Here is a 25,402-nt window from a genome sequence, read left to right on the forward strand (position 1 = left end):
GCCTAACGTAGCTGTTCTTCGTTTGCTGGTGCCTGGGCATTTATCAAAGGTTTCACAGACATGCTCAATGAATTGCCCTTTCTTTAAAAGCCCCTTGTTTCTATTACTGGCCTTTTGGTACCTATGTATTTAGACTTAACCTTTCGGGTCACTGTCCCTTCATTACTCTCCTTTCTTGTTTTTTAGATCATTATTTGCCATCTAGGAAGCTGCTCACACTGCACTCTCTCAGGCCTGTATCCTATGCAGTGCGTTCCATCACAGGCATGCCTTTTACTTGTCCTCAAAAACCTCTTCTTGGGCTTCCCTGGTGGCGCAGTGGTTGAGAATCTGCCTGCCAATGCAGGGGACACGGGTTCGAGCCCTGGTCTGGGAAGATGCCACATGCCGCGGAGCAGCTGGGCCCGTGAGCCACAACTACTGAGCCTGCGCGTCTGGAGCCTGTGCTCTGCAACGAGAGGCCGTGATAGTGAGAGGCCCGCGCACCGCGATGAAGAGTGGCCCCCACTTGCCACAACTAGAGAAAGCCCTTGCACAGAAACGAAGACCCAACACAGCCATAAATAAATAAATAAATAAATAAATAAATAAATAAATAATTAAAATAACTTAAAAAAAAAAAAAACCTCTTCTTCCTGCTCACCCACCTTGGTTTGGCAGCGTGGTTACTACAGGGGGGCCATACATAACCCTTCAGCCATGCACACATGTGCTTTGTATGTCTCGGCCCTGTGTCTGTTTGTACCTCCTGCTCCCCTTGCTGATGCTTTTTCTCACTTGATTTCCCCTGAAACCTCCCAAATGGATCAAGTGTACAATTTATACCATTGACATTCAGCATATTTCTGACTCTTTCTGAAACCACAAGCCTAACTATCTCCAGATCTTAAGCCCGTGACCTCTATGCCAGCCTTGCACGGAGACTGGAAAAGGGTGGGTAGGGGAAAAAGCCAAATGATTAGCCAGATCTTTTAACCTACCTATTAAATATTTAATCTGCTCTGGATTTACTTTTGGCTTCAGTCCCTCCACCCACTGGGCCCTATGACATAGCTAGCCCAGGGCAAGCGCATAAGAAAACCAAGGGCCCTCATGCAAGGGCTTATATTAAACTGATGATATCTTTACCACTGGAGCATCTGGCCCTAGCCGTAAACACTGAGTCTGATCTTCAATCAACTCTAGTGAGTAGCAGGCTGTAGAATGAACAATGTAGATTCCGCAGCCAGATGCCTGGGTTCCTATTCTGGCTCTGTCGCCTAGTAGGTGTTTGACTTTGGGCAGGTCACTCAACCTCTTGTGTCTCAGTTTCCTCCTCTATAAAGTAAGGATAATCTTAACACCTGCATCAAAGGATAGTTGTGAGGCTTGAATGAATTAATATGTGTAACGCACTTAGAACAGTGCCTGGCAGTGTTCACTTCTTACCAATAGAAAGGAAACTTACATTTCTTGGGCACAGAGTACGTACCAGATACCATGCTTTAAAAAGTTATTCATTAATCTTATCATTTGAGACAGCAATGATCCTCATTTTATAGATAAAGAAAGCAAAAAGAAAGAAAACAAGTAGAAAGAAGTCTGGCCAGAGACCATGCCACCCCTCATGAAGTGCCTCTGAGGGTCCCGGGACTTTGCTTACTTTTTTCTTAGGCATCAGCCACATGCCAATCCACACTTGCCTGGCATTTCTGCCACATGACCCTTTTTCCATTCATATGAGACAAAAAGATACTAATGAAGACAAAAGACCAGCAAAAGTACCAAAATGTTACTACTGGGTGATATTTTTCTTCTCTTTCTCTATACCTTGCAAATTGTTTACAATTAACATTTATTATTTTAACTATCAGAAAAAGTAAAACTAGCCTTATTTTTTTTCCTTACTAGAATGGGTCTCAGTCTAATTTCTCCATATTTTTAAAGGAAAACCTTTGTCGGGAAATGGCAGTGGAGCTATCTACCCTGGGAGTAAATCTGGGCAGTGAAAAGACTTCATGCTGGAGGCAGGGTTTACTTTGGGATCCCTAATAACCATAGAAAAATACCTGGAGGAGGAAGCAAGATTTCCGGGAAACCAGTATCAGTAGAAGGTGATGAAATCGTCTTAAGAAAGTGAGGTCTCTGTCTTTCTTCCCTCCCACCCTCTCCTCTCCCTAGTGTCCAAGGAAACATAACAGTTCCGTACTTTAATATTGTCCATTATAGCTTGAAAGTACCTTCCGTGCGTTAGTCCATTTGGCCCTCATAAAAATGCTAAAGGGCAAGTACAGCAGGTATTATTTATCCCCACTTAACAGATGTACAGACAGCCTCAGACAGGGATAGTTACTTGCTTGAGTTCAGGACCTGTAAGCTACATGAAGTCAGCGTCCCTAACTCTAACTTCCATGCTCTCTCTGTCATTTCATATTGCCTTTAGAGTCTACAATCCTAAAAATCCTCTGACGCAGGTGACAAACAATACCAAAGCTTCTTTAAAGGGAAAGCTTCTTCAGAAGAAAGTCAAAAGTTATCGACGGCTACTGCTCAGATGGGTCCCCTCTCTGTCCCTAGCCCAAATGTCCCTAGATCTAGACAAATGATGAGACCAGATTTTGTAGCGCTCCCCACCCTCACCCTTGCCACCCAGACTGCACCTTGACCCGGAACTTCCTCAGACTGCTGACGTTGATACAGGACATGCTTCATGTCGAGACTCTCAGAGCACACTTCTACACCCAGCACAATCATCCATTCACTCAATCAACAATCGCTAAGGGTCAACCACGGACCACACAATGGATTAGGCATTAGGCTTGCAATGGTGGCAAGCCTGTTTAGACAAGAAAATCTCCCAGTCCAAATTCCTAAGACCTCCCGCTCCCAGACCACACAGCACGGTGTAGTACCAGTTACGACCTCTAGGAGAGCATGTTGGAGAGGATCTACTAGAGATGAGAAGAGCAAGAAAGTGAACAAGAAGCAACATGGTGGGGGTCCCAGCAGCTTGGGCAGTGGCCAGGCAGCCCAGCTTTGTGAAGGCTCTTGGCGCACCTGGCACATGCCCACCCTGCCTCCACAATGCCCAAGAGGAAGTTCAGATCCACCCAGGGGGCAGCAAAGGAGGAGCTCAAGAGGAGACCAGTTCCTGAGAAAGTAGAAACAAGCTAAAAAAGGTGGCAGGAAAGGATAAATCTTCAGACCAAAAACTGTGAACAAAAGGGGAAAGGGGAGCAAAGGGAAAACAGGCCAAAGTGGCTAAACAAGAGACTAAAGAACATCTTTTTCACCTGCAGAAAACGGAGAAGCTACAAACAAGGAGAGTCCAGCCTCCCTGATGACGCAGCAGAGAAAGAAGCCGAGTCTGATTAATATCATACACCCGGTCTTATCAGTGTCTCCCTTCCTGTATACTCCAGAGGAATGTTTTTATCAACTATTTTGTAAGTGCAAGTTTTTTAGTAGCTCTAGAAACATTTTTAAGAAGGAGGGAATCCCACCTCATCCCATTTTTAAAGAGGTGAAATCAGTTGCTGACTGTTTATTTTTCGGTACAGCCAGAAGATAGTGGGATATTGAACATGGGAGGCTTTGATTATCTTGGGTGTCAACTTAACATTCCATAGATGGGGGTAATTTTTATATCCTATAATACAAAGCATACTAATTTGGAGTCAGTAGTGCATTTAATATGTCTTGAACACTTTAAGTTACTTCTCTTCCCATGTTGTTTTTGGTAGAATTGTTTCCTAAAGCAAACCACTCCTTGATCTTGGCTCTCCTTGTCAGAATTTTGTGCACTCTGTAACATCTTCGGTCATGGTCATCCAGTTTTCCTAGTAACTTTGTAAATGTGCTATGAACAATTGAAAATTTAAGTATGTGGTGTATATGATATTAAATCATGAATTAGTGCGACTTATGATATAACAGCATATCAAAATTTAAACATATTGGTACTTGATATCCTGTTAAGGAAAATTTGCCTCTGAATTTTAAGCTGGAAAGTCACTGGAATAACTGTTCAGAAGAGAACCACAACTACACAATTTTTTAGATTTTTGGTACATACATTAAGAATTGTGTGCAAATTGAAATGTCTGTGTACTCATCCTCAAAACAACCAGTAAAATCTCAATTATGAAAAGAAAAAATAAATCGACATAGTGGAAGTAACACAGGAAAATAGATTTGGTAATACTTCCTCCCTTATTTCCACAAAACATTAGGAAAAGGGAGTTTGGATGGCTAAGTAGACACCAAAAATGGCCATATGTGCATGTACTATTATAGAGGGAAATAGTACTGAAACAGCAGCCAGGAGGTCTGCACTGGGTTGGCACAGATGTACTTTAGGGTTCCTTTTACCTTTAACAGTCTACAAACCATAAATGACAAATCCTGAGTGAGAAAACGATTTCTCGAGTATCTCCGTCCACAAGTAATGAGCACTTTCTACACGCAGATTCCAAGCTGGAATCTATGCAGAATATAAGACAATTTCTGACTTCCAGCCTTGCTGGAGAGACACACAAAGAATCTGGAGCCGGATCAACTTGGGTTCCAATCTGAGCTCTGCCACTACTCTGTCTGAGCCTCAGGGCGTCCTCTGTAAAAAGGGGACAGAGTATGATCTGCCTGGTGACACGGCTATGGGACTAGGAAGCCTGGCATGTGATAACCACTACAAGACAGGAGCTATTATCATTTGATCCAAGTGATCTACATGAGAGAGGTGAATATGGGAAGTCACCCAAGGGGTGTGACAGGATGCTGGTATAACGATCGGCTCTTTAATTCCTTAGAAAGGGCAACAGCAAATGTCCAAAGCCTTTGGCGAGGGATATAAATATTTAACGCCACAGTGGAGGTTTTTTGCATATAGGAACAGGAAATATGGGGCATTACCTGGGCCCCTTAGGAACAGACTGGCACAGAGGACTCAGCAACCAGTGTGAAAGAAATGGTTCCTGGAACATCAAGGCAGACAGAATTGGCCTGAGGAATTCTTCTGGAGGCCTCCTCTCACCAGACGGAGCCTCAGGCAGTGGGTAGGGATGGCACTCAGCGAAAGTGTCTGTTTTAAAAACATGATGAGCTTGGGCCCAGATTTTTTTAGCCCCTGGAGTCCTCCCACCTCAGGCTCTGGGGAGAGAGACCCCTGCCCTCCTGCAGGCAGAAGTGGGTGGAGGGGCTCTGGCTCTGGAAGGTCCCTGGGATGGCAATGCGGTCTGTGGGAGACAGGGTCTCTCTCCCATCTACTTGCAAATAAGTTGCTCCTGTCCTAGACCTGCCTGGAGAAGAGGGGGTAGACGTTAAAAATGTAAATGGACATGGTCATTCATTGGGAGAAAATAGGTCCCTGGCTAAATTTGGCAACAGCTGAGGAATCTTAGCAAAAATGAACTCACCCCCTTGTTTGTGAGGGAGGCTTAATCCTTACTTTGCCCAAGAGGATTACTGGGTCTTAGAAAGAAGCTCACATGCACTTTTTTTAAGCTCGTGCCAACTGCATTTGTGTCCACAATATCCAAGATTCCTTCTGCTTTTTAGGGTAGATAATAGACATTCCATGCTATTTAAATGCCTCCAGATCTCAAACCTAAATGTTTCCAACCTTTGCTATTACCCAAAGTGGGACTCTGTCTCCCAAGCTTTCCCCTGGCTGTTGCTTTATATTCTTTGGAAGCACATTTTAAATGGAAGGCAAGGTACCAAATTGCAGTCAATTTGTGGAAAAGTAATTGTTTGTGGTTTACAATACACCTTTTCAAGGTGTTTGTAACTATGGTTCCACTGGCTAAGTTTCTACTTATCCCCACCATTTTTCCTTTCCTTTGATTACTATAGGGTTAGTGTAATACAGTCCAGAGTTCTTTTTCTTTTCTTTTCTTTTCTTAAATCCTGTGTGTCCCCACTCAGCCCAACACTACCCTATCCTCTCCAGGGAATTCTGGACCCACTGACATACATAACACAAAAGTGGGACTGACATAAATCTGTCTTTAGCTTAGCATGGCACTCTCAAAACATCATTAAAAAATATTACCAATTGACACCTGCGTTGGACTTTACAATTTACAAAGTATTTTTACATAACAAATTCAATCCTCATAATAATCCTGTGGAGTGTTCTCCCTCTTTCACAGAAAACGAAACTGAGGCACAGGTAATTTAAATAAATTGCTCAAGATCACAAATAGAGTGGTAAAACACAGACCCAACACACTATAAGGCTCCAAAGCATACCCTTAACCACGATCTACAACAGCCATATCACCTAGGCGCTCACATATCTATAGACGGAACAAACTCTAGAAAACAGAGCTGCCTGATCCCAGGAAAAGCACAACAATTCTTCCAGTATTGGCTTCCTCAGGAGCGATGATCTGTGGTGGCTTCTACTGGTAGCCACTTCTCCTCGCCTTCACCACCAGGGCTGGTTAATTTCCACTTGTAGTTACAATTCCTGTTTCAGCTCTGGGGCCAACGGAACCCTAAATGAGAACGAATTTGGGCCTCAAACGGTATCTAAAGTGACAGCTTCAAGACAAACTCTGAGCTAGTCACGTTCTCCTCTTGAACCTCAGGTCCCCACATGATCCCCCAGTTTCCTGTGCCCGCCCGGTCCTCCAGGCTGGAGGAAAACTGGCCTTGGATACCAATTCCTTCCAGACCAGAGCCTGGTCTTGTGAATGTCAACTACGCATAAACAGATGGTACTGGGCACAAAAGCCGAAGCGAAAGCAGGTGGGAAAGTGAGTGGTCACCTTTATCTGATTGGGCAGAGCAGGTCCTACCCCCTCCCCTGGGCACCAACACACAGGAGGCGGCAGCGGGCAGGAGCTTGGCAGGTCATGGGGCGGCCAGGCCAGGCCAGCCGAGGGCAGGAAATACCCTGTGAGTCGTGCATCACCCCTGGTCTCCCCTCCCACTAGAACGCCAGCATGCCAAGCCTGGGAAAGGTACAGAATCCACGACAAAGAGAAGGTACTGGGCTGTGACCCCATGTCATGAAGCAGCGGCGGATGGGGGGCCTCCGCCCCAGCCAGACCTGGCTCAGTGGGGAGGCGGCCTCCTCTCACTGCGGAATTCCAGCTGCTAGTGGTGAAGAGGTAACCATGGGAACTGATACAAAGGGCTTAAAGTTGAGGGAAAGAGGCTGGAGGCGATGGTGAACAGGCAGAGTGGGCCTTCAAGTGACAGTCCTGCGATTCTCCTAACTTTAGCCGAGCAGTTACTGTGGATCAGACTAGAGACAGGCGGAGCTTGCACAGACCCAAGCAGCCTCGAGGGGTCAGCGACAGCCAGAGAGCCAAGACCCCTGTAGGTACTTCCTGCAGATTTCTTTTCTCCCCTTCAGAGAGCGGAGCCCCAGAAGTCTCGTCCGCCAGGAACTTTGCCCTGAGATAATGTGGCTCACTTGGGTGGACAAAACTGGTACATGGTGACATTCCTTCTAACACAAGCAGCACTTTGCAAAGGGGCTCCTCCTCATGCCCCCTGGCCTCAGCCCACTGCCCCCAGCGGCACCCGCTCTGCTTGCTGGGGGGCTTTCTGGCGTGTCTTAAACAGACCTGGGTGGTTGAGGAAACGGTCCTGAGATGCCGGCTGTCAAGCTACACTGCAGAGGAGAGGCCTGGATGTTGAGAACATTAATACAGAGCATCTTGCACAAAAACCTGTACTCTGGTGGGGCGGAGTGGGGATTAAGTGAAAAGGCTCACATCTAAACAGGGAATCGTGTCTGTAGAGATATTTAACTACGTTTCCCCCTGAGGCATCCACATGTTATTTTAATTGGCCAATGTGACTTTGTATGTCTGCATTAAATCAGTAGGGTTCTCAATCTACCACTTGGGATTTCTTCTTACTTAAAGTTCTAACTCAGGGTTCTCCAGAATCTGGCAGTTGAGGAAAAGCCACGAAAATGGGGAACACAAAATATCCCGGGCAACAGTTTACTGTTCCTCTTATGTTTTTGAAGTATAGTTGATTTACAATGCTGTGTTAGTTTCAGGTGTACAGCAAAGTGATTCAGTTATGTGTATATGTGTGTGTGTGTGTGTGTGTGTGTGTATATATATATATATATATATATATATATATATGCATATATATTCTAACAGGTACACACTACTATACATAAAATAAATAAGCAACAAGGGCCTACTGTTCCTCTTCCTTTCAGGGCTCTGGAGCACACTGCCTTCCGGTGGAGATCAAAAAAATATCACACCTATGTCAATCCCTACATGGGCTCCACCAAGTCTAGGCCAAATGCACATTTTTTTGTTCACAGGCCAGAGAGGGCCACTCACAGGAAGACTGCTGAGGGGCTGGGGAAAGACCCTGACATGTTTATGAGCGCCTCTGCTGTAAGCCCCGCTCCACAAGGTTGAAAATAGATCCATAGACCATTTAAGAACATACCAATTCTCCAGCACCAGCGTTCACCTGCATACAGCCCATAATGGTCGCCCTAGCACCACTTATTGGTGTAACTTTCTCCCTGCAGTATTGAAATCTTAAAATAATTTTACCTAAAAGGGAAAAGTAACTGGCATCTATTATGTACCTCCTCAGTTGAAAGGCAAGATCTTGTGGGGTTCCAACCCTGGCACCTCCATGCCCTCAGCAAGCTATTTAATCTCTTCTGTGTTTGGGGGTTTCCTCACCTCTAAAGGGGGCAATAATAGTGCCTACCTCACAGGAGTGCGAGGAAGATACAAGAAGAGTTTCAGACAGTGCTTGACTCTTAGCAAGTACTCGAGAGATATTAGATATTAATACCCACCAGGTGTCAGGCTAGTTATATTTACATGTATTTTGTCATTTAATCCTTATAACAGCCTAATCTGATCTATATTAATACTTCTTTTATCACCATTTTGCAGATGAGGAAACTCAGGCTTAAAGAATTTAAGAACTTACCCTAAATCACTAGTAGGTAGTAGAGCTCAGATTCAAACCCAGGTGGTTCTGTTTTCACAGTCTAAGACCTTTCCACAAGACTACACTGCCTTTATAGGAGACCATTTTGTTGTTATTTTTAGTAAGGATAAGAAGAAATTCTGGTGTTTAAGAAAACAGTACCAATGGGGGAGAAAAAAACCCAGGATTTTAAACCTCCACCTTAAGCAAGAGGTTTTTTTAAAAAACCAAGAAGGGCTTCCCTGGTGGCGCAGTGGTTGACAGTCTGCCTGCCAATGCAGGGGACATGGGTTCGAGCCCTGGTCTGGGAAGATCCCACATGCCGCGGAGCAACTGGGCCCGTTGGGCCCGTGAGCCACAATTACTGAGCCTGCGCGTCTGGAGCCTGTGCTCTGCAACAAGAGGCCGCGATAGTGAGAGGCCCGCGCACCGCGATGAAGAGCGGCCCCCGCTTGCCGCAACTAGAGAAAGCCCTCGCACAGAAACGAAGACCCAACACGGCCATAAATAAATAAAGAAATAAATTTTAAAAAAAGAGTGCTCTTGTTAGCTATTTAAAAAACAAACAAACAAAAACCCCAACAAAACTAGCCTAAGAGAGTCCTCTGCTCTGAAAAAAAGTCCAAGAGAAATGGACACACATTCACATTCACAATCAGGACAGCTATGAACCCTTGAGTATAAAATGACTTATTATTTATCATTGAATTCCCAGCGGCTAATACGTTCTCAGTAGACGTTTGATAAATGTTTAGTGAATGAATTAAAACAACCTAAAAACAAAATGCCTCTCTTGGAGTTGGCAAAGTTTATATCATCTTTCCCAAACACTCTGTTGAACCTAAAGAATTGAAGCTTAATAGATTAACTAGTATTATATTTACCACTCTGTGCAAGGCATTTTACTGAAAATTCCAGTTATATAATGTGTGTCTTTAAAAACAAAACAAAAAAAGCACAATATACAGAGATCGTTTTTTCTTTTCCCCCTACATCTTTGGAAAGAGTTTATAATATGTAAACCTTTCACCTGGATTCTGTGAATGCTGTGAGCCTAATCTGGGAATTCAGCTTCAACAGCTACCACTAAATCAGTCCTCAGAAAAAGAGGGGTTTGTGGGACTTCCCTGGTGGCGCAGTGGTTAAGAATCCACCTGCCAATGAAGAGGACACGGGTTCGATCCCTGGTCCAGGAAGATCCCCCATGCGGGGGAGCGACTAAGCCCGTGTGCTGCAACTACTGAGCCTGCGCTCTAGAGCCCGCGCGCCACAAGTACTGAAGGCTGTGTGCCTAGAGCCTGTGCTCCACGACAAGAGAAGCCACCACAATGAGAAGCCCGTGCACCGCAACAAAGAGTAGCCCCCGCTTGCCGCAACTAGAGAAAGCCCGCGCGCAGCAACGAAGACCCAACGCAGCCAAAATAAATAAATAAAGAGGGGTTTGCCTAGTGGGTATTTCCTCTCTTTGAGGTTTACCTCTGTTGGCAAAGCAAAGCCCCACTGGTATTTTGATCAGGTAGGCAAGAACTTTAAATTTAAATTCCCTACAACCTCGAAAAAGGACCCATTAAAATGAAGACACATATAATGCTAAGGATATCGGTTAATATGTTACATAATCTTAAATAAATGAGATGGCTTTCGCAAAAAGTGCAAATAACTTTATCATTAACACCAAAACCACATATTTATCACAGTACATGGAATTATTAGCTGACATTTATTGAGTCCTTAACTAAGCTAAATACTTTCATTATCTAACTCAATCCTTACAACCACCCTATGAAGGAGATGTTTTATTCCTTTCCAACGTTTCCGGGTTCAGAGGCATTTAATAACTTGCCCAAGGTAACATAAACCTACAAGCAGAGATGGGATGTATACCCTTGTCTATCTCTAGGACTTAAGTTCTTCTTCTAATTGAGCTAATGCTTCGCACACAATAAAATACATATGTCTTAATTGTTCAGTTCCATGGAGTTAGATACTGTGTAACCATCACGCAAATCAAGACACAGAACATTTCCATGGCTCTAGAAAGTCTCTTCTTACCTCTTTCTAGTCAAACTCTCTCCCACCCCCCCAACCTACCCCAAGCAACCACTAACTTTTGCGGTCACAGATTAGTTTTGCCTATTCTAGTACTTCATAAATAGAACTGTTTGTGTATCCTTTTGTATCTGGCTCCTTTCGGTTTAACATAATGGTTGAGATTCGCCCTGGCTGTTGTATGTGTCACAAGTTCATCCCTTTCGATTGTCAAGTAGTATTCCATTAGTATGGCTGTACCACAGGTTATCCATTTTCTTGTTGATGGACATAGGGTTGTTCCCAGTTGTTGGCAATTATGAATAAGGTTGCTATGGCCACTCTGTCCAAGTCTCTTAGTGGACATTTGTTTTCATCAACTTGGGTAAACAGCTAGGCGGGGATATGTTGAGTCACAGGGTCGATGTATGTTTAACTCTACAACAAACACAGGTTCTTAACCCCTGTACTCTACTCCCTCCAAATGGCACTAGGTTATTAACCTGTTTGATTTCTCCTTTAATACGACAAGTTCCCTGAGGGCAGAGGACCCATCTCCAGTTGCTGGGCTACCTCCCACATTTGTTGAACAAATGAAGACCACTGTTCATACTCCTATTCCTTCTTGGGCGTTACCATAGCATAAGAAAACGTGCTTGGCATGCATGGAGAAATAGGACAAGCTGAAGGGTGTGAGGTGGAGTGAAAAACTGCCCAGCCAGGAGACTCTTGACTTCCCATTTTCTTTTTGACATGACCTTTCCTAGAAAGTGAACCCCTCCCAGCGATCCTGCAGGGAGGGCGAGGGGTTGCTGCTCCTGATCAAGTGACTACGGAAAGGGAGGAAGGTGTCGCTGCAATTGAGGTCACACGGTGGTTAGAATTACAGGATACTTCTGTCAAACAGGAGGGCGGAGGAAGCAGCAACCCATGAAATCCTGACCTTCTGAAAATCACCAGCAAAACAGCAGCACAGCTGGAGATCAGGGGTGCAGCCTCCAATAGAAGTTTCAGGAATACTTGGTTTTGGTGAAAGTACTACATAGTTTCTCCATTGGAAATGGAAAGTCAAGAATAAATGTTGAGGAGAAAGCAAACTGTTGATGTAAAAATGTAACCAGATTTAACACACAAGATGGGAGCCTGAAAAGAAGGTTGGGTCCAAAGTGGAGAAAGCTCTCAGGCACACCAACCTTAGCTCCAGGGTTTATTTTACACACACACACACACACACACACACACACACACACACACACACACACACACACACACCCCTTCCGGCCTTGGGAGGCAGAACTTTTAATTCCCATGAATCAATTCATTCATTTACTTTAAGTTATGGAACTTACACTATCCTCAACCTAGAACTTCTTAGAAAGTAAATAAATCATTGTTGATTTTCTATCCATCAATAGCAAAGGACTGGCAAGTCCTGAAGATAATTTAAAATCTTTCTTACCAAAGGAGAATCTTTGTTTTACATAAATCAAAACAGGGCTTCACCACATCCTGGGCTCAGGTGTTTTTGAGGCAATCTTTATTTCCCTTTGGTCCCAGGTTATCGAGGACTGAAATTTGTTTAGAATTCCTCAATTTGGGGGTTCTGAGAGGTGACCTAGCCTTCCTTTATCCAAACAGTACTGCACTGAAGCCATCCTAGGCAGATGGATGTTTATCCTATTCTTAAAATCTCCAGGGAAGTAAATTCTCTACAACGTCCCTTGGTAACCTTCTCCAGGGTTTTATCAAGCGTATGGTGATGCAGAAACCAATAAAAAATATTAACTCTATGAGCCTAGCTACAAGCACTGGAAAGGGGTATGTGTCTGGGCACTTTGCCTTCATGGTAGAGATGTATTTACAAAACAGGCTATACAAACAGAAACCATTTGTCTGGAGCAGATGTGGGAAGCTGATTCAAGAGAAATTGCCACAATAAATTCTGTTTATTTGAACCATGAACCATGTGAATAAGTTATTGTTGGTTATAACATTTTCTAAAGTACAAATTTGCTTCCTTGTCAATTCCTAATTTAAGCTCCTAAACCAGGTTTGTTAGCAATTTTAAAAAGTTCACAGCTGCAAAGTTTTCAAATGACTAGGCTTCCATGAAAAACTAGGCCTTAGCAAATAGAACGTAAATGTTATTGTTATAAACAGTTTACTTCCTTCTTAGTTCTGTATATTCCATCTTTTCTGCAGCAATCATGTAATACTTTTATAATGAAAAAAAAGATTTTAAAAGACAAAAGTTAACCATCAAAATTAATTAAAATGTAAACCACCTTCTGGTGAGATTATTTGAGGGAAGATTTAGCCATATGTCTGACCAATGTGCTTTTAATTGGAAACGATAATTTAGTCTTTAAATATTAACTAGTTAGAAATAGGAGACGCATAGAACTATCTTTAGAAGCCCCTGTGCTAAGATTTCCTGCTGCACTCTGATGTCTCACAGCAATCTCTCCATGGAGATTATATGCATGTGGGCTCCCATTCCCTTCCTCTCAAAAGCCTCCATGCACAGAAGTGCACCACAATACTACGATTAAAATAAATAAATAAATAAATAAGTAACGCCGAAATACATCAGAGAGAAAGAGACGGTCACACCCCACCCTAACTCCCACCGGATGCTAGATGTATTGAAATTTTATAACCTCTCCCCCACTCTTCAGCAAAGCACTTTTAATCTCTCTGGGAACTCAGGGTAAAGCATGTGTCAGGTATAATTTCATTTTCATGATTTAAGTTTTGCTGCATGACAGTGGAACACAACTTTAAAAAGAAATCGCCTTAAGATCTGGAACAAGTGGAAGGGGGGAGGGGCAGGCATGCCCCTCAAAAGCACACTTGGGATCTTTCCTACGGAAACAAATCCAGTAACATTAAGAAAGGCATGTCGTTCTAAACTCAGTAGGAGCCCTCGTGGGAAGCAATTTATCAAAATTAAAATATTTCACAGATCATTTCTTCTGAAAAGTTTTCGTGCTGTCAATAATCTGCAATTCTTTTCCCCTTGGAGTGGCACTTTCTGCCTTCCTAATAAAATTTTTAAAAAGAAAAAAAAAGGCCAAGGCCCACGAGTGTCAGGAGACCCTCGGAGCGCGCCACCTACCCACCCCCATCAGGCCGGCAGCTGGCAGAGAAAGCCCGCCCGGGGACCCATCCTCACAGGCAGGATTTTCCAGAGTCGCCGCAGGGACCGAAATAGACACCCTTTAGAAAATAGACGGCCGGGCCCCCGCCCTCCCTCCCCCGCGGCCCAGGGGAATTGGACCCGAGCCCCGCACTCACCATCGCCGCTGGCCGGGCCGCCGCCGCCTCCCCCCGGGGCCGCGCGGGGCTCCGGGCCGACGCCAAGTTCAAACCTCGCCGCCGCTGCGAGGAGGCGGCGCGGGGCATCGTCTGCTGGGCTCGGACGCGCTCAACAATGGGCGGCTCGGCCGCGCCCAGCGCGCTGCGCCCCGGCTACAGCGGCTGCGGTGCGACGGGCCCGGGGCGCGCGGCTGCTGGGAGGTGAACCCGGGCGAAGGGCCCGGAGGGTGCGGGGGGCACCCGACCACTAGGCCTCCCCAGCCGCGGGGGCGGCGCTGGAGGATCCGCGCTCGCTCGGCGCTCGCCACCAGGTAATCCCACAGGAAGCCTCCCGGATTGGCCCGGACGCTCAGGACGGGATTTGCATTTCAATGGCAGCGCTGGCTCCCTAAGGTTTGAAAACGGATTCTGGGCTGCGAGAGTCGGGCTCCGCTAGCCCCTCCGCAGTCAGCGTCCTCGGGTCCTCGTGGTATTAAGGGGACCGACGCACACACTCTCAGGCCCTGCTTTATCGGTTCACAGTCAGAAAGGTGTCTTAACTCCACCTCCCCGCCCATTTTGAAATGAAGAGGGAGCCAAAAGAAAAAGAGCCACTTCAAGAAGCCCGCGCTCGCTTTTCAGGGGCTATATAGTTAGTAATTGATCAAATGAAGCATGAATGAAGAAACAAGGTAAAAAGTTCACATCTTTTTTTTTTTTTTTTTAAAAAGCACCTCACATTACAAGGAAAATAACCATCTACGGAGAGTGTGTCCTTTTTCAGTATAAATCAACCAGAGAATTTCAGGTTGTTGCTGAACGCTAACGCTGTTGAAACCTCCCTTCCCAGCTCTTTTGTTTCCAGGAGCATCTTCTCTAGATGAGAGACAGGTGATTATTCAGTGGTTATGACTGTGATCTTTCAGGAAATTTTGGATTCAGCTTTACAAACTTTGGGGTCTTGGGCAATATGTACATTTGCATTTGTTTTGCATTAGGATAAGATAGAGGTGCCCATTTAATATTCTTAAGGAAGCTATGGTGCTATTTTCAGCTTCATCTTTCTTCAAAGGCTCTTCCAGACTCTTTCAAGGGAGGTAAGATTTTTTTTTTCCTAGAGAGTACCTTTCTTAATTGCTTTCACATGTCATCTCCAGAGATTAAAATAACAGTAAGGTTTGAGATTGGCTTTATTTCTTCTCCCTCAAGCAGAATGCCTGTTAAAATTTCAGGTTCTATATTTAAGGCGATACACATATAGACACAGAAAAGAGAATGCCTAATTAGGTAGGAACTAGAAGGCTCAGTTCCCATAGAGTTAATATTATTTGCCTTTACTTGGCTGTGCTCTGTGTAATATCCCGGCAGAATGCAGAAGCCATTAGGGGCTACAGCAACAACTAAATAGGCCTCTTTACAGCTATCTTCATGGACAGGCTCCTCCTCCCCAAGGTATTATCTCCCTTAAAATTGTATTTTGTTTTCACTATGGTATCACAAGCATGTACAAATATATATATACCTGCCACACAGCCAGAGAGGTACCCACACACATTGTTGCTAGATGTAAGAAGCAGGGAGGCTACTGTTGCCGGTCCTGTGTCCTAATGTCCTGTAGGAACCTAGTTTTAGGTGGAAGCAGGTGATGGTCAGAACTTAAGCTTTAAACAGCGTGGTCAGTCCTTACAGCTTAGCAAGCATATTGCCGCTGCCACCATGTTGAGGAAGTAAGAAGTATCAGCTGAGGACACAGCCAGGAGCTCTGTAGGCAGAATAGATAAGACCTCCTCTCCTGCAGCTGCTTTATCTTGTTTTCTAAGTGCTGAGGGTCAGGTGAAATCTCATAAGGGTGGACCAGATCCCTCCACTCCTGCATGAGACATCACTTTAAATTGGTGATTCAAAACACACTTTGGCCATAGAAAATAAACTTGTGGTTACCAAAGGGGACGGGGTGGGGGAGGGATAAATTAGGAGTTTGGGATTAGCAGATACAAACTACTGTATATAAAATAGATAAACAAGAAGGTCCTACAGTATAGCACAGGGAACTACATTCAATATGTTGTAACGTATAACCTATACAAAACAGAATCACTTTGTTGTACACCAAAAAGTAACACAACATTGTAAATCAACTATACTTTAATTTTAAAAAATGTTTTAAAAGTACTTTGGATCCAACTTTTAGCTCCTGCACAGCCTGTATTATACCAGTGAAATCCATCACTACCATGGGAAGTCCCTGGGCTTCCATTGTACCGCAGATTCTGGAAAAATACTTTTTACTTGTATCTGTAATTTAGAGGCATTGTCAGATACTTGTAGATGAAAGGAAAACAAACTGTCTTGTGGGATCAAAGGTGAGACTGGAAATGAAAAAATCTCCACAGCAATACAAAATTTTACGAACTTCTCTCTGCATGAGCTAGGGGCAAGTTCCCTCACCTGGTGCCTCAGTTGTCCTGCAAAATGGTCCATCCCTTCCTTACAAACCATAAATGATAAATGACCATGAAATAGTTACACATATCAGGTGCATGTATGGATGAATGCCAAGATGGTTTCTGTCAAGTCACGCTGCCCTTTAGTTCCTGCATCAAGACTACTCTCAGAAATGGTGCATCACACTAGAATCCAAAATGTTTTATTTTTCTAATAAAAACAGATCTATTGATCAAAAACTAAAGCTTTAAAAAATGCCAAAATCTTTTATGAGGTGGTAACAAATAGGAAAAGTACACAACCTGATCTTAGAGAAAGGGTGTGCATGGCCAGTCAGCAACCTGCTGTTTGCATACTTTGTCTTTTGTTTAAAGTCATGATTCATTTTTTAAACATCTTTATTGTGATATAATTTACGTACCATAAGATTTACACTTGGAAAGAGGCACATTTTTGCCCTTCCCCTCCCCAAGTCTTCTCTGATGCTGGAGCAGGTGGTGGGAGGAAAAGACCAGAGACACGGGAACAAGTCCCTGGCAGCGTGGGGACCATAGCGCTCACCTACACAGAGACATACCAGACAGGGGCGCGTGGAAGGTGCACCCAGGTGGTGATGGGAGAGGGGTCATGAGTCGAAAGGAGGGCTGAAGGGCTTCCCTGGTGGCGCAGTGGTTAAGAATCCGCCTGCCAATGCAGGGGACACGGGTTCGAGCCCTGGTCCGGGAAGATCCCACATGCCGCGGAGCAACTAAGCCCGTGCGCCACAACTGCTGAGCCTGCGCTCTAGAGCCCGTGCGCCACAACAAGAGAAGCCACTGCAATGAGAAGCCCTCACGCCGCAACGAAGAGTAGCCCCGCTCGCCACAACTAGAGAAAGACCGCGCGCAGCAACGAAGACCCAACGTAGCCAAAAACATAAAAAAATAAAAAGGCTGGAGACAGGACTGGCCCCTTAGGCAGCCAGCACGGGCACTGTATGCATTCATCGGCCAAATCATTTTCCCCCCATCTCACTTAAATATTTCAACCTACAAACCCAAATTTAAGTTTGAGTTGAATATGATAACCTAAAAATATTTAAAATCATATTAGACTATTCTAATTGAGGACCTGGCATAATTCAGAATGATCTGATTCATACTGTATACACATTTAGAAGTTTGTTTTTCCACTACAATTGTCAGGTCTTATTACTAAGGAGAAACTGTGAGAATGAGTATCTTTTTCAAACAAAAACAAAGAGCTTAAGAAATTTAGGATGACTTCCATATGCTCTAAATTCCAGCTTTAGCAGTTATTCTTTGAATTATTTAATTTCAATTAGTTTAACACATTTAATTAATTATACCTTTAAAGAAACTACATATAGAAATCATATACGTGATTCGGATTTTGAATTTTTTTTCACAAATTTAGCTTCTTTTCTATATTACAGTAGTAAGTTTTATAATATATGTTGTACTTTATTAAATTTCACTTAGAAATAGTCTACCATTACTTTTATACTTTAGAATATGAAACTAAATTTCACTTAGAAATACTCAACCATTACTTCTTACCAATCGTTTGGCCTTCTTTCTATTATTCCAAATAAATAACGTTTTAATGTGAAAAATATAACTATTTGAAACATAAGAGTTTTTGCTGAATAACAACAACAACAACAAGCTCTTGCCACAGCTATACAATAAATTCCCTGGTTCATCTGTGCTCTTCTTTTGGATGTTGACACCTTAGAAAAACAATGTCAACATCTGTTGAATACTGAAAATCAGTTCTAGGGACTATTTAATGGCCAATATAAACACAATCAAGAAAAAATACACTTGAAGGACTTCCCTGGTGGTTCAGCGGTTAAGACTCCGCGCTCCCAATGCAGGGGGCCCGGGTTCAATCCCTGGTCAGGGAACTAGATCCCGTGCACCACAACTAAGAGCCTCCATGCCACAACTGAAGATCCTGCATGCCACAACTAAGACCCGGCACTGCCAAATAAATAAATAAATAGAGAGAATACACTTGAAACACAGATTATTTGCTTCAGAGAGAAAATATTAGGAAGAACATATGGTGTGCTTCCTTCTCAAGTGGGTATTTGGGTTTAGTGTGAACTTTTTATAACTTCTAATGTAGTATTCACTTTGATAAATATTTTGATTTTTTTGAACTGCTCACAGAAAAATGTGAAAAACAAGTGAACAACCATCCTACTGAATAAAATGTTAAAATGGAAACTGAAAGTAAGAAAATGCATTTAAGACTGCTTCAAACCTGGGAAATGATTTATTTCATGAAGTGATGATTGTAACATGAAAGGGGAAAACCCTATAATTTCTTTCAGCTTCTCAGAGTTAGTTACCCCTCTAACACAGACCTTTCTCGTAAATAGCCCACTGAGCCTGCAAGTCCTCTGTGCTGACACCTTCCTTTCTCTCCTTATTTAAGGCATCCTCTGCTGCTAGCAGCTGATTCATATTGACAAGGGCACTTCTGTGTTTCCTGCTGTGCTTTTAGCCCCAGGACCAGGGTCCCAAGTAAAGGCCTTTATGCAACCTGGTTATTACCCATAAAGTTACTTAGAATCTTGCAAAGGTCAGAACCCAAGGAAAAGAGAGAGGAGGACTAGTTAGGCAAATGCTCAGTCACTATTTGCGTCTCTGCAAATGCATGTTAGTGCGTCACTCAACAGCAGCGTGCATGGCTTTGTGGGTCAGATTTGGGATCCAGCATCAGAACTGTATAGGTCTAAACAGAAGCAAAAAGGAAGAACAGAACAACAACAGAACCAGCAGAATAAGACTTGAAGGGATAGCTTTCGGCAGTGAAGGTAGCCAGCAAGTATTTGTCCTCATGGAAACATAGGAGACAAAGGCCAATTTCAGTGTTATGGGGTGACGGGGGTTACTGATTAAGTAACAGTCACTTAGCTCAGCAGCCTCAAGTCATCCAGGAGACAAGGATTGACAGCGTTCTCTTTGGAAGGTCTTGGTTGAAAGACTAGAAGTGCATCCTGGAGATTGGGAGCAGCCTAAATACTCATATAGAAAATGGTTAAATTAATTGTGAAGCCTATCATGCAGCATTTAAAAGAAAAGAGGTGGACCTATAGGTAAGGATGTGGAGAGAGGTCCAGATCATTAAGTGAAAACCTCGTCACAGAGTAGGAGTCAAAGAAACATCTATGTGGTGCACCTAGGTGGGAGACAGGCTCACGCTTTCAGCAATCCTCCCGATCCAGAGTGATCCTGGAGAGGCAGAATGTTTCTGGTAAAGCCAAGAGGGCATAGATGCTAGATGGGTCTGAGGAGGCTGCAGACACCACCATCCCAGCTTGGATGTGATCAGACATGTCAGATACCAGCATGGGGAGATGGTGACATGGAGACCAAAGGTGCAACTTTACTCGACTTCCCTGCAACACACGCATGCGTGCATGCACTGACACACATAGACACACACACACACACACACACACACACACACACACACACCCCTGGACTCTGCCTAAGCACCTTACAACTCAGCAGCAACCCCAGCAGCTGGAGGAGACTGATTGGCTGATATTGTTTCTGTCTCCTTGCTGAATGAGGTCTCAAAACAGAAACTATAGTCAGTCTTTTAAAAAATGAAACAGATGTTTTCTCCCATAATTGTGTCTATGGCTCAATGACACACTTAGAACAATGCCTGGCATAAAGTAAGTACATATTCAATGTTAGCTCTTATTAATTAGGCTGCTCTTATAATCACGATTAACTTTGTATGGAGGAGAATGATGATTATGTCAGAGAATTATGGTAAAATCTTCAACTCTGGGTATTCATTTCAATTTTGGTCACCAAGCAAAATTTCAGGGGAGAAAATCCACTTTGTAAATTCACTTGTAAAAAGTACAGGTCAAGCACAATTCAAACAATGAAATCTCACTGGCTTAAAAGTGACTGTCGTTGTTTGTGCTGGCGAAAGGGTTTTCCCTTTTCAACCCCGAAGCTCTGAACGGGGATGATGTGAACCGCAAACAACTGCCGCCTCCCATCAGCGGCAGCAACCTTCCGGAAGAAGGTGAAGTGTGCTTGGTATGTGAAGGGCATTTGACTCTGGGAAAAAGACATGTGGTCTAGGTGACAATGAGGACTGACGGCCCAGAACCCTGAAAAGGTAAAACTCCAGAAGTGACAGGTCCTTAAGAGCATGGGTTGAACTGGAGTGCATTCAAATACCGGTATGTCCTTTGTCACCGGGAAAGTGGAGAGGTGGCATGGGCAAGGGCGATCAGGGCAGAGCCAGCCAGCATTCTCAGCCTAACCTGGGCCTGCGCAGAAGTGTGAACATTATTTTCCGTCAAGGGAACTGAGTGTCTGAACTGATGATGGCCAAGAAGCATAAGAACTGAGGACTGTAATCTTTTCTGGGACATAATCCAAAATGTTCTGATGGAAGCGGTAAACTTTTTTTTTTTCCTTTCCAGAAAAAATATGCCTAAGTGTCTGAAGATATAGATGAAGATAAATAAGGAGTGGGGGGAGGTGTGAGGAAGGGGAAGCATCACCCGTTTAGGGATGGAACTCAGTGCAATTTCTGTCATTGGTTTGCAGCTTGTGTTTTAAAAAGAACTGCTTCCTTGTCTGAGAGCCTGCACGGTGACCAGGTGGGGAGAAAGAGCCACTGAGATAGTGCAGGAGATGAGAGATAAAAAGGAAGAAAGACTGGGCAGAGTAGACTTGGGATGAAAACAGCTGCATGCCTAGGGGGCCGTAGGTGGAGGGTTTTAAGGCTGAGTTGAGGTATCTGAATCTGATCATATGTAATACATAAGGAGAAAGCAGAACTGGAAACAGACAGGTGATACTGACATACACTGGCATACAAATTGAACAAATGGTTTACAGAAATCTGTCTTAATGCCTAAAAGCATCATGTTATTCCACTGCTTACAAACCTCTGACTTATTTATCGTAAAGAGTCGCTTCTCTGACCAAGAGAATTCATTAAAGAAACCATCAATGATTTCTTCGTAACGATAAAAAAATCAACAAAACCAAAATTACTTCTTTATTTAATTGCTCAGTGATTTGGCATTTCTGGTCTTTCCATTATATCAGAATTTTAGGCCTTTCAAAAAGGACATCTCATGAATCTTATTCATAGCAACAAGACATCCATTCTACTAACTAGATTTTCTTCCTAAGATTGTGTTATACGAATCTTGAACACACATAAATATTTTAAATATTTAAATGACATCAACATTGCCATACACTGCTTTAAGAACAACCCAAGGTGCTACAGAAGTGTAACTTCAAGAGATAAAAACAAGAAAAGTTGCTAAGGTAAAACCAATTGGAATTTTTGAAATGTAAATGACTTGCTTTGATGATTTACTGCTACTGAAATTTAGACAACATGGTATTTAATGTCTACATATTTTTCAAAAGGAGTTCAATCCTATTTGGTGCTTAAGGTTTAAAAAAAAAAAAATCACCTTATCCTCATTTGTAAACTTATTTTTGAAAATAAAATTTTCCACTAGCTAATTGGCAGCTTCATTGGTCTTGAAGTATTAGCATCTTTGGCTCTCAAAATAAAAACAGAGAAATTAAATATAGCTGTTGTTTACTTTTTTTGGCAGTTAACTATTGACTTAAGCCAATTCGTCCCCTCTTATTTTTTAAAAACTGCAACAATGTGCTTTAAGAAAAGATTCTAGCCTCCAAACACCATAATAGTTCATTTTCTAGGATCTTTTTCATTTGCCTCAAGTCACACAGTTTTATTTTATACTTTCACATGTAGATTCCAGCAAGAGGAAAATTTTTCTCTACTTTGCAGCTTATTTGCTTTTAAGCACAACTTTCTCCCAGTAGGTATTCATGAAACTGTTCTCCAAGCCGGATGTCAGCATATCCCTATTCCTCAGGCGTTAGTGCGCCTGCCTAGGAACCAGAAGATAAGATGGGAGAGAAAATTTATTTTTAAAGTTCTTGTAATCAGCACCTTTGGGAGGTGTCCAAAGTGTGGTTTTATTGGCCAAAGGCAATAAGATATCAGGGTCCTGGGAGGTTCTCGCAGGCTGTTGGCTGCCATCTCTCAGTGGTAGACCAGAAAGAGCTTGAGCGTAGCCTATCAGTAATAGCAACAATCACCATTTATTTTGTGCCCAGTATTAGCTTTACACATGCCTCAGGATTCACATAATTTATTTCTAATTTTTACAATAATACCTCAAGGTAGCTATTACTAGTCCTCTTTTATAGAAGAGAAAACGAAGCTCAGTTTTACATAACTTGCCAAAGTCAACAATGTAGAAGGGGCAGAATGAAGAATCAAAGCAGTTGCTTGACTCCAAAGGCCAGGCCTTGTTCTCACACCATCCTGCATGACCAAGAGAATGCAGGCTAAACCCCTTTAATCAGAGGACGAGGTTTTGCTGTCTCCTAGAGGATGAAGGAAAGTGGGCACATCTATTGTCTGTAGGCAAAGACTTTATTGCCATTCAGAGCATCAAGAAAAAGAAAGCTACTTAAAAATGCTTTTTGCCTATATGTCTAATGGAGGATGAGCAAAGCCCCAGATCTCTCCAGAATGATCTTCTTTTTCCTGGGTAAATGGAAAGTTACTATATTTTTCCCTTAAAAATTGTTTTTTCCCAAACAAAGGGCACTTAACTTTGCCTGATTCCATCCACATTTACTCGGCTGTCAATGAGTCCAATAATTACCATTTTGCAAGCACTCCTTGGTTTCCCTCTTTGGCACTTTACTCACATTTTCCGTTGTCTGGGTAGAGATTCCTTCCTCAACCCCAATCTCTACTAAGGAAATTCTAGCCAACCTCCCAGAACCTGCAAAACGTATTCCTTTCTCAATGAAACTTCTCTGATCCTTAACCAAAAGCAACTTCTCCCTCCTCTGAATGTTCAAAAATACATCATTCAGTCATCTTCTATAGCCCTTATCACATTTTACCTTGAATAGAGCTATTGGTGCCATTAAACAAAAATCTCCCCTCCTAGACTAGGTGTGTCAGGAAAGGGATTATGCCTCCTTCATCTCTGATGCCCATCGTGCACAGCACATGTTGATATTGGGTGAATTAATGTCTCCAGGCCATTATACCCATGCCTGTCATCTCATTTTTATGAGTCTAGGTTGTTTTTGTCCCTCTTTGTTTATGTAAGTCCTAGTCTTTTAAAACCTTTCCCCAACCTGTCTAGCTTTCCCCCCAACTCCTGGAATTTATGAACTAAATTTTTGGTGCCTATATATGGCTTTGAAGCATTATTTGTTTTATTATGTGTATGCCCTATATTATATGTACTCCTGGGGCTAATGTCTATCTATGCTATTATTGATATTAATAATGATTTTCATTTAATGAACACTATGTCTCAGGCGCTCTGCTGAGCATTTCATTTATCTTATCATATCCCTTATAGAACTTTCAAAAGGGTCCCCTGACTTTGTTCCTTAGCCTGTATCAGCCCTCAGCCTTCTCTACTGTAATATAGTCCAGGGTTTTGACAACCAGACAGACAGCAAGACTCTAGAATGCAGGGACCACATCTTTCTTACTCATGTCTATTGCAGTGCATGGTAGAGAACAGATCCCCAATACATGTTCCATAGAGTTTTAGAACTACACTGACTTCACAAAACAAAGAGTGCTTTAAAACTTGTTTTTAGAAATACCAGTGGAAATTTCATATTACTAATTATCAAGTGAGAATCTTTTCCCTATCAGTGCTGGAACTACCAGATTAAGAATTCTGCTATTAAAAAAAAAAAAATCCAACGTGAGATCCCAACTCTTCAGGAAATGGATGAGCTTTAGGCAAAAGAATGAAAGCCTGTGCTAAGTGTCCTGACTTCAAGCTTCCCTCCTGCTCCCTGTCTGCACCCCACCTTGTTTATCTCTGGTCTATATTTGCATTTGTGTCTGAAGAGAGCATTGGTCTCCTCTTCATGAGCTGGAATGAAAAGATCTGATGGGAAAAAAAGTTCCCCCACAGGAAACTGTCTGAGCCAGAGATTTACATCCTGGTTTTCTTATTAACTAACTGCCAGGCTTCAGAAAACTGGAGCCAACCCAAGTGGGGACCCTGGCAGCTGGTGTGAAGCGTGAGACCAGTTGCTAGAGAGTGGGGGAAAGGGGGAGGATGTAGGTTGGAGGGAAGAAATGGCTTCTGGAAATTTATGTATGCTCCTGGCAAGGAGGATGGTTCTACGTGATTAGAGGCCAACTCACCCTTGATCCCCACGTTAGGGGAGAGTTAGAGAGGCCAGTCTGCTGAGGGTTCAAGGATAGGATTTGTTTCCTCCTTCACCTATCTTAGAATGTGTAGGAGAGAGGAAAAGATGAGTAACCTAGAGAAATGTAAACAAGTAATCACTGTTCATGGAAAACAGGTATCTCTTACATTACATAAGAAACACTTAAAAGTTTTGACTTCCTGACATGTGAGGTAATGAGGACATCATACAGAATCAGAAGACTCCATCATTTTAATTCCAGTTTAAAAACAACACTAAAGGGGGAAAATGGAGAGTTGTTGTTTCATGGGTATAGAGTCCCCGTTTTGTAAGATGAAGACATTCTAAAGATCTGTTGCACAACAATGTGACTATACTTAACACAATGAACTGTATACTTTATAATGATTAAGATGGTAAATATGATGTCATGTGTGTTTTTTTTTTTTACCACAATTAAAACTTTG

At 43.0% G+C, this 25,402-nt stretch overlaps 1 protein-coding gene across 5 annotated transcripts in view; it reads right to left on the reverse strand.

The window, feature by feature from the left end:
• SHROOM3 (shroom family member 3) overlaps positions 1-25,402 on the reverse strand; it is a 533,396-nt gene that overhangs the window by 64,535 nt on the left and 443,459 nt on the right. The window contains exon 1 of one of the 5 annotated variants that reach the window (XM_082389321.1): positions 14,242-17,499. The exons of the other annotated variants lie outside the window; for them this stretch is intronic. The gene's annotated coding sequence lies outside the window, so the exon portion shown is untranslated. Of the gene's footprint in view, positions 1-14,241; positions 17,500-25,402 lie in introns of those variants that run through there. 5 annotated transcript variants of the gene reach the window in all.

Source organism: Balaenoptera borealis (genome assembly GCF_965194805.1).
Source record: "Balaenoptera borealis genome assembly, chromosome: 4".
NCBI classification, from domain to species: Eukaryota; Metazoa; Chordata; class Mammalia; order Artiodactyla; family Balaenopteridae; genus Balaenoptera; species Balaenoptera borealis.